This window comes from Meleagris gallopavo, chromosome 4 (assembly GCF_000146605.3).
Source record: "Meleagris gallopavo isolate NT-WF06-2002-E0010 breed Aviagen turkey brand Nicholas breeding stock chromosome 4, Turkey_5.1, whole genome shotgun sequence".
Classification (NCBI taxonomy): Eukaryota; Metazoa; Chordata; class Aves; order Galliformes; family Phasianidae; genus Meleagris; species Meleagris gallopavo.
In genome coordinates, this window is record NC_015014.2 from 5969892 (window position 1) to 5979806 (window position 9915).

A 9915-nucleotide genomic window follows, 5' to 3' on the forward strand; every position below is an offset into this window, starting at 1 on the left:
ACATTATATGGTATCAGGGAATAAATGATGGTGAACACTACCTGGTAGAATGAATATTGATTTCAAGCGTTCTACGTTAAAGTTGTAGTAATACAGTGGCACTGCCTAAGAGGATTTTATATATATATAAAAATAATCTCTATCAGTTTGGAATGACTTAAAATACACAGCAATATGTATTTCAGACTGAGGTGTTCAGAGACTTCCTGCACAAAAATTAAACATTGCACTCAACGCTTGTCTCTGTTTTGATACAGATTCTAACGAGAATCAAAATTCAAACTTCAAGCTAGCAGTTGCTTACCTGAGGTTCCACAACACTCATTATCCCTGTAATTCAGGGATTCTATCTATAGATATAGATATATAGTATTGTGTGTGTGTGTGTGTGTGTGTGTGTGTGTGTGTGTGTATACACTACTATATATATACTGTATATAGTATAGTACACAGTACTGAATTACAGGGATGATGAGTGTAAACACTCCAGTCTGAAATGCATATTGCTGTGTACTTTAAGTCATTCCAAACTGATAGAGATTTGGATAAATGTCTCGGTGATATCAAGAGAGTATTCTCTCTTCAGGTTTCTAGGGTGAAGTGTGGTACAAAGGAAGGTTCGTTGGGCTAAAAAGAAAATGAAGTGTACACCTTTAAATTACAAAATACTGATGAAAACAATCTTGGTTATTTCTTTTTAATTAAAGCAAGGTATTTTACAAAGTACTCTAATTCTTGGAGTAGGTCTAGGGTCAGAATTATGTTCACTCTATGCTTGTTAGGAAATAATGGAACACTTCCTAGAGGTGTGGCACAGCATTCCTTTATCTCACCTTATACACACTTAAGGTTAACATAAACACTGCAAAAAAAAAAAAGCACTTTTCCATATAGTTTTATATGTGCATATTATCTTCTCAAGAGAGAGGATTAATTCTAAGTGTCATGCATGTTAGGTGTGTTAACTGATCTGCTAAATAGAGGAATACCATAATCAGACGTATTTATTGAATCAGAATACTGCTGTACTTTAATTGTACAAGATTCAAAGGCGGACTTCTCTGGGAGATAAGCATGAGGCAATTGTTAAGTTCCTTGCCTGTTTCATGACACCAGACCTTTTTCTCTTCTCAAGAGGAATTTTGGGAATCTTAAGGAGCCTGAGTTTTAAAAGCTGATAGTTTGTGAAGTTTAGAACTTTCTAAGTTAATGAAATTCTGTGGAGATCATAATTTTAAATTTGTGAGCCTGTGTAAATCTTATTTTCAGACTCAGTGTACGGATTTAAAATTTAAAGTGCTTGTCTTATTCAAATGAATGTTAATTGTGCTAGAACCTTGAAGATAAGTGTGAAATATAAGCTAGGAATAGGAAAGCTGAATTTCTTCTATATTTGATGTTACTGAGACTAGTGCTAGACTATAGAACCTGTTTTTAGCCCAGAATTCTAAAATACTTATGGAAATGTTCAGTAAAATCTCAGGGAAAAAAAGCTGCAAGAATGAACGTTTCTGGAAAGAAAAGGATGCAGTAGGAGGACTTAGAATCCAAGCTGATGAAATGAAGATAAAGAAATTATTTGAGTACTGCTTACAAGTATGTTTATGGGGATGAGGCATCTGACAACAAGTAATTCTTCAGAGCTCGTGAAACTAAAGATAGATTTGTTTCAAGTTGAAGTGGGACAAATTCAAATTACAATTAAATGCATGTATTTGCCTTAAGTTGCTTAGTGTTGGAAAGCTTTTTCAGGATGGGGTAAGGACTGTAAATTCAGTTATTCGATGTCTGTAAATTTAAGACTGGATGTCTCTCCCAAGGCAAGTTGAAGGATCAAAGGTTTGTGGATTATATAAAGGTTATATAAAGGTTAGCATAGGCTCTTTGGCTTGTACTGTGCAGGAGGTAGTCCTAAATTTAGCAAATTGCAAGCTATTGCAGCCCAAATTATTGGTAAACTACAGCTTGGAGGCACTTTACACTTAGAGGTATAAAAGATGATGCTGGAAAATGTTAATTCCCTTTGTTCCATTATCACCATGCTTAGGACTGTGTAAACAACTTTCCTGTGGTGCATGTGAAACACTAATTGTTCTGACACAGGAACCCAATTTTCCCTTGTTTTTAACTATCCACTGTGGCAATTTTTACTTGTGGTAGATAGAAGATCTCGAACTGCTAAAATGAGTAGGGAGCCATTAATGATTATGCACAGCAGGAAAAAATCATTCAGTGATCCCTGGCTTTGCATTATGTACAGTACTAAACCAGAGAGAAAACAAATAAACACAAAAACCTTCTTCCTGCCAACTCTCTGATTACTGACACTATTTCAGCTAAACTATCCAGGAAACTATGGTAGTTGAGAGAGTCTTTTTCCAGGTTCCACAAATCCACGGAATGTTTAAAGAGCACAAATGTGGCATGTAAAGCACATGTGGCATTAAAAAGATGTTTCCTGGTATTACTTTGATCAAAAAGTTATTTATCAAATTTTTATTTCCACCAATGCTGCTATTGCATAAATACATGAGAACGAAGAACACTATTAAATGATTTCTATAACTCCTCCTTTGCTTTGTCTGAGTGTGAAATGCTGTTAATGATTTTAAAATCATCCAGATTTTATGGTTTCTTCTGAGTGGTATACAAACAATGAAGACCACCTCAAAAATTGTGTTCTGTTTGAAAGCTCTCGCTACAAAAAGGTGAAGCTGAGAAATCTGACAATAACCTTACATGCCAGTGAGTTATGTCAAGCAGGTTTTCCCTTTGTTACAGCACTGGGTACATGGAGATTGCTCCGTCAAACATGCATACCAAGGAAAGTGGTGACTACACATTCATAGGTATAGTGTATACATATTTATCACATTGCCAAGAAATTTATTTCATATGCATTGGATGTCCCACCCTTGTAAGCATGTGTCCTAGAATGTGGGGAGGGTCTCTGGGCCCATCTAGTTGTCATTGGATGAAGGCTACTAGTCATCCTTGTGAAATCTTTAGGGGGTTGCATTGTGTTGCAGCAGTTACTCTTCCTCCTCGTCTTCACGGAACCCTCCACTGTATTATAAACAGCAACCCTACCCTCCACTGTGTTGTCAACTCTGCCTCCTTATCTACGTGGGAATCCCCATCCCCCTCCAGGGATTGGAGAAGAGAAGGCTGAGGGGGAGATCTCATTGCCCTCTACAACAACGTGAAGAAGCTGCAACAAGGAGTGTCAGTCTCTTTTCCCAGGTGTTAACTTATAGGACACAAGGAAGCAGTCTTGAGTTTTCTATGAAGGTTTAGATTGGACCACAGGAAAAAAGTATTCACAGGGAATGTGATCAAGCATTGGAACATGCTGGCCTGGCGAAGTGACACAGTCCCTGTCCCTGGAGGTGTAAGAGTTATGTGGATGTGGCATTAGGGGTCTTGGTTTAGTGAAGGGACTCAGCAGGTCAGGTTGATTATTGGGCTTGATGATATTAAAGATCTTTTTTCAATCTAGATGATTCTAAGATTCTATAAGGGTATAATTTGATAGATTTGGGCACTTAATCATGTGTATTTTCATCTAAGTTAATAAAACATTGAACCTTAGTAGAACATCCTAATCTGTGGAAGTAAAGTTTAGTTGTTCATGCTTATATGACTAGACTTAAGAGCTGTCAGCAGTAAAGAATGTTGGGTGTTGTATTGCACTCTAAGCAAATCATTTTTTCTCTATTCTAGTGAGTACTGTGTGACCAGGTTCCTCTTTGAAAACAGGACTTTATTCCTAACAGCAGGAAAATGAATTCTGTTATGTCCAAGCAACCCATAAATACCCATAAACAGTAACTGCTAATGTCAACCCCCAGACAGAAAATTGCTGAGTTGTGTTATGAGACTAATAGACACATTCAGCTGACATCAGGATTGCTTAGAGAACAAATGCCAGAAAGAATAAATTTGCATTGATTACAATTAGTGTCAAACTGTATCCTAAGAACTGTAATCTTAATTATAAAGCCAGTTTAGGAAATCCTTAAGCACATGCTTAAGATCTGCATTGATTTAGGACCTCTTTACTAAAATGCATACAGAGTGCTGGGAGCCTCACTAGTATATTCTGCGAAGTGCATAACTGCTGGACTCAGATTCTGATTTCTTTTGGTATTCGAAGAGAAACTTAATTCATTGTACAATTATTCAGTCAAGGACTGCAATTCCAGCTGGCTGTATCTGTACATCTAAAACATGAATGTCAACAATAGGAATTACATTTTCTTAAAATATATAGATACATAGGTATATATACATACACACACATACTTATACATGTACACATATATGAAGATTTAAATGTATATAGTTTTCTTCAGCAGAGGGCAAGAACTTAATATAAATCAGGGAAAATACCCAGGAGGCCTTCCTTTTTCAGTTTGTATTATTTTTCTAGTTGCATGTTGTTCGCCATCAGGATTTCAGTATGAATAATAATAGGCAGTAGTAGTGCACGTGTAATGCTGAAATCTTGATTTGGTGGGCAGTGGTGGTTCTATGTTTTTTTATAAGTTCAGATACTTTTATTATCTTTGTGGATTTTTTTTTCGATCTTGCACCTTCCTCTTTTCTATATCCTTATTTCCTATTTCTAATGTGGATGACAAGAATCCTGAATTTGTGTATATAACTGTTGAAGGCACTCCATACAATCTGAGGTTGTATGGATATTTGTTACAAAGAAGAAAATGGCCATTCTCTGTCCAAACAAGCACTGATCATCTCCTTAATGGTCAATTTATACTGAATTAATTCACTTGATCTTTCAAAGTAAAATGTCTGTTAAAATGTATACAGTCCATTTATTTATGTCTCTAAGATTGGATTTTGAAGGCATTTTCATGTGACTTTCTGCATATAACTGAAAAGCCTCCGTATGAAGTTAAGATTCCAATGTTTTTAGTTTTCTACTGATGCCTTGTAGTTTTTGTTATTTTTTCTTTGGGTTTCTTTAACTGTGGTATTCTGTGGTATGATAGCTTTCCTGATAACAATTTTTCATCCTCAGCAATCGACTTCTTTGACGACCCTGGCCCCTTGTGAATATGGAATTAATGAGCGCATTTACTTTCATTCATACCTCTGCTGTCAGCACATTTTTGCCATCTCTCTGAAGCTAATCTGTCTTCTTCAGTTTTTTTCATGTACTTGGGAAGAAATCTTATCTCAGCTTCTTGTAGAGTTTATGTCCATTTTCCGTATTTGACTTATCTTTCTTTTCCTCATTTCAAGTTCTACCTGTATCGTATTATATCTGATATATGCTGCCGTCTTATTCTTGATTACATTATGCAGGTTTGATTTCATTCAGGCTCAGATCTTGTTTCCTTTCTCACAAATTCAACCAAACGAAACGCGGAAAGAATGAAGATACTATACAGAAATGTGTATGAACAAACATTTCTTCCATGCTTTCACAAATTTCTCACCCAGATTATGGTAACTAAAAATCAATTAGTGATATAAACGAAACTTTTTCTTTCATAATTTTGTCTCACTAAACTGTCGGTATGTGGCATGCAAATGATCATTTTATTATTTAACGTATAAAAAACAAGGAAAAATCGCTTCAATTGGTATGATCAGTCAGTTACTTTATTGTTGTGCCAGTGTAATATCACTTTCTGAAGTATAATTGTATAAATCTATTGATCCAAGTTTGATCATCATGCCTTTGCAAGACACTGAAGTTCACAGATTCTTTGGAAAGTACCTTTTGAGGTAAGATGACATTGAGAAGTAGGGTTTTTTGGATATAGGAAGGGAGTGAAATAATTTCACTGCTCTGAGCAGAGATTTACTTAGCTTGTCTATGAATATCCTATTGTATCTTGTATGATTTGATTACTTTGCAGATGAACAACACAGCATTCTATTGCTGATCAGAACAAAAGTGGGGTTTGTTCAGTGTAGCTGTATGTGCAATCAGTAACATTTTGTCTGCAAGTGGATCTTTGCCTCCAAAAATAGCAATATACAGCACTTAGAGGAATACATCAAGATTTTGCTTCTTTTACTTAGTGTCTGTGTTTCAGCTGCATCTTTGATGCCTGGATTTCTCCGAGAATCTGGAAGGCGGTGCTCTTGTCTGTAAAACAAACTGATGCTGCTTTATATAACAACGGCATGTTCAGGCTGCACAGAAGAGAAGGAAAAACAAACAAAAAAAGAAACAAATCCATGAGTCTGCCCCCATGCCAGTACTTTTTCTAGTCAGTAGCTTGCTGGTGATACTTGCAGGCCCTAGCACCGTGATCTAATCAAGAAAGTTCAAATTTCAAAATCTTATCAGCATTAGCAGAATCAGTATAATTAAAGATAAACCAAAATGAGTAAACCATACTTGATTTTAATGACTGATATTTACATGCTTAAAGTTGGGGAAAAAATACAGGAGTGAAATTTGATCTGCTAGTTTTGAATGTATATCATTCACTTTTTCTCTTGAGTACACTGCATTATATCACTTAGAAATTAATATCATTCTAGTTCTTTTATCAAAATCTGAGTGCGGACAAATGACCTGGCATAGGACAAATTAGATAATTCCATTTGACTGAAATTGGAAAGCTTTTAAAAGAGAGAGGAAAACTGACTTTGAGATGTAAACATCAGTTGTAGTATTTTGCATTGAATATCCATTTGATAAATTTCAATTATAATGTTAGCAATTATAATGCTAGCTGAGACCATGTTAATAGTATACAGATGGTTTGGTTGTTGCTGAGTGATTAATGTTTATTACTAGCTGTCTTTTTCTAGAATTTCTTCACTTCTATACTTCCTTTGTGCCAGTTGAAACGTAAAACTCCAAAAGTGTCAGCCCAAGGTACGTGTTCCAGCCACTTCTACCTTAGCATTTTTGCAGAAGAAAACTGTTTGAATCTTTTAACAAGTTGATCATTCAGATACCGAAAGTTTCCACATAATGTTGATGATGATTAAATATTCATGTCTTTACTAGTACAATAAAAACATTGGGGATATTCAGATAGTGAAGCAAAATAAATTCAGCAGGCAAGATTTCTGTTTTATTTCCCTTCTAAAATATGGGGCGTAGTGATTTGTTTATCTACCTTCTAAACTGAAAATCAGCTTAGAGAGAAATATGAGATAAAAAATCCTGTTACTGAATCATCAAGTGTACTCAGATTTGGATATTCCAAATCGAGTCTTCAGTTTGCCTTTGACAGAGAAACTTGTTTGAGAGAAAAAATATTCAAAAACAATAAAGGATGGATCGCTCACTTCAGTTGATATCAGCATCTGCATCCTGACTACTAAAACTGCATTTATTTTCCATTTGCAATACTGTGGCTTAAGGACATAAAGACTTGTATTTTAAAGGAGGGTTAAGCTGGATAATACTGGAAGTCAAGCATTAAATACTTCTTACGCCATATTTCTTTTTAAAAAGAAATATTAAATAGTAACTACATCGTTCAAAACTGTGAGTCCCAAAAAGCCAAGAGATTTCTCCTTAATAGATTTGAAGCAAAGTGATTGGATTTATTTGGCCCACTACCAGCGCTTCCTTTTTTTCCTGTGTATGTATACTGAAGGGTAAGGGGAGATAAGAAAATATCCTTACCTTTTTAATTTTAATAAGATACATTTCTAGAACTTATACACAATCTACAGGACTTTGAACTAGATAAATGGAAACTGAGATTCAGACTTATGGTCTGAATCGTCAGCATCGAAGAAAAATGGACAGACAGAGCAAGTGTAAATGTGCCCCAAATTATTTTTTAAGAAAAGAAAGTGAAGGGAAGAAATCAAGCTACACTGGAGGCCAGGCACTGAAAATCTGATGGGCAAGATAGGAAAAAAATCACCATTTGTTATGGAAATCTCTGCCAGTATTCAGTAAGGAATAAACTGTTTTCTGTCTTATTACTGCATGAGCCAAGAAAACTTCCTAGTCTACTATGCAGTTCTCCAAATTAAGTTATGCTCTACTGGCATTTCCTTTAGGTTCTATCAACTTCGTATAAATACAGAGCACTGCGTTATTTATATGAAAATTCCATTTTACAGGATTTTTTTTATGCTGATGACAACTTATCTGAAAAGTGTTCTGCAAACAGCAAACCCTAATCTGAACAGTAAGTGTTGCTCTCCATCTCTGGTAGCAAACTAGTTGTTTACAAGGAATGAATAATTTAACCCAGAGAATACACACAGCAAGAATGCTAGTTCCTCATGAAATTCTGTATCTAGTATTTTCTTTGAAGTACAGACTTTATGCTGATGTCTTGGTGTTTAGGAAGCCTTTCTGGTGTTTGAGCACTTGAGTAGATGAGTGAACTGTGAGGTGGATTGAGAACTGGCAGAGCTCAGGATTGTGATGATTGACACAGAGACCAGTTAGATACCAGTAGTTAGTAGTGATCCTCAAGTGTGGGTACTCCGGTCTTGTTCAGTATCTCTGAATGGAGGGACAGGGATAACTCAGTAAGTTAGGCGATGATTTGAAGCTGGGAGGAGTGGCTGACACTTCAGAAGTATGTGCTGTCAGTTAGTGAGACCTGGACAGGCTGGAGAGGAACCTTATGAGGTTCAACATGGGTAAGTACAGAGTTCTACTTCTGAGGAGGAATAGCTGCACTCATCACTACAGGTTAGGGGTTGACCTGCTATATAGAGTCTCCTGGTGGCCAGCAGGTTGGCAGTGAGCCGGCAGCGTGCACTTGTGGCCAAGAAGGCCAATAGGAATCCTGTGGTGTATTAAAAAGCATGTGACCAATAGGACAAGGTAGGTGATCTTTCCTTTCCACTCTGCCTTGGTGAGGCCACACCTGGAGTACCGTGTCCATTTCTGGGCTCTCCGCAGTTCAAGGCAGGGATCTTCTACATAAAATCTAGTGGAGATCTGCAGATGATTAAGGGCCTGGAACATCTCCCTTCTGAGGAAAAGGCTGAGAGACCTGGGACTGTTCAGCTGGAGAGGAGAAGATTGTGAGAAGGCTTTATCAATGCTTATAAATATCTAAAAGGCAGATGTCAAGAGAATGGGGTCAGCCTCTTTTCAAGGGTGCCCGGAACCAAGACAAAAGGGGAGGTGGACACAAATAGGAACACAGGAAGTTCCATACAAATATGAGGAAAAACTTATTTCCTTTGAGGGTGACAGAGCACTGGAACAGACTACCCAGAGGGGCTGTGGGATCTCCATCTCTGGACTATTTAAAACCCTCCTGCGGCTTGCTATAGGGAACCTGCTTTTGCAGGGAGGTTGGACTGGTAGATCTAGAGAGATCCTTAACAACCTCTTCAATTATATGATTGTGTGAATTCTTACCTTGAACTTAAGCCATAATTTCATTAAGATCTGAACTCTAAGACTGACAAGTCTGTGACCTGCATATATAAGTTTAGCAAATATTTTGCTAAATATTATGTTATTCTCATAGCCTGCTGTCTGAGCACTTACTTTAACATTCATCTCTAAAACACAGCCTAGTAGAAAAAGAAAATGAGATCTGAACCTGTATTTTCTTCTGAATCTTTTCAAGATTTTCATAGTTTTGACGTGAGGATTTGGACTCCAAGAGTGTTGATATGTTGTTGAACAAACAAGTCATTTTTTTTTCTGCTTCTCCTATTATGCCAGACCATTTATGTTGGTTTGTGTATGGGAACTGCTGAATTGCAGCCTGAACCTCTGATTGATCACCTGAGGTGAAAAGTGAGTCAGCCCTGGGAGCATAGGTGAAGGCAATTCACCTGTGCTGCTGGAAGGGGTGAAGCTTGGCTCCACCTCTCCTAGACCCCATTTAAGAGCTGACTACCAGTGGGGAAGGATCTCTTTCCTGGAGATTTCTCCTTTGGAGTTTTCCAGCAAGCCCAGGACAAGGGTAAGCACTTTTTTTTTTT

The 9915-nt window shown here is 36.9% G+C and overlaps 1 long non-coding RNA gene across 1 annotated transcript in view; it reads left to right on the forward strand.

Moving 5' to 3' along the window:
* The first annotated feature begins 9789 nt into the window (after positions 1-9789).
* LOC109367139 overlaps positions 9790-9915 on the forward strand; it is a 4272-nt gene continuing 4146 nt past the window's right edge. The window contains exon 1 of the long non-coding RNA XR_002113900.1: positions 9790-9896. This is a non-coding gene — a long non-coding RNA (uncharacterized LOC109367139). The remainder of the gene's footprint in view (positions 9897-9915) is intronic.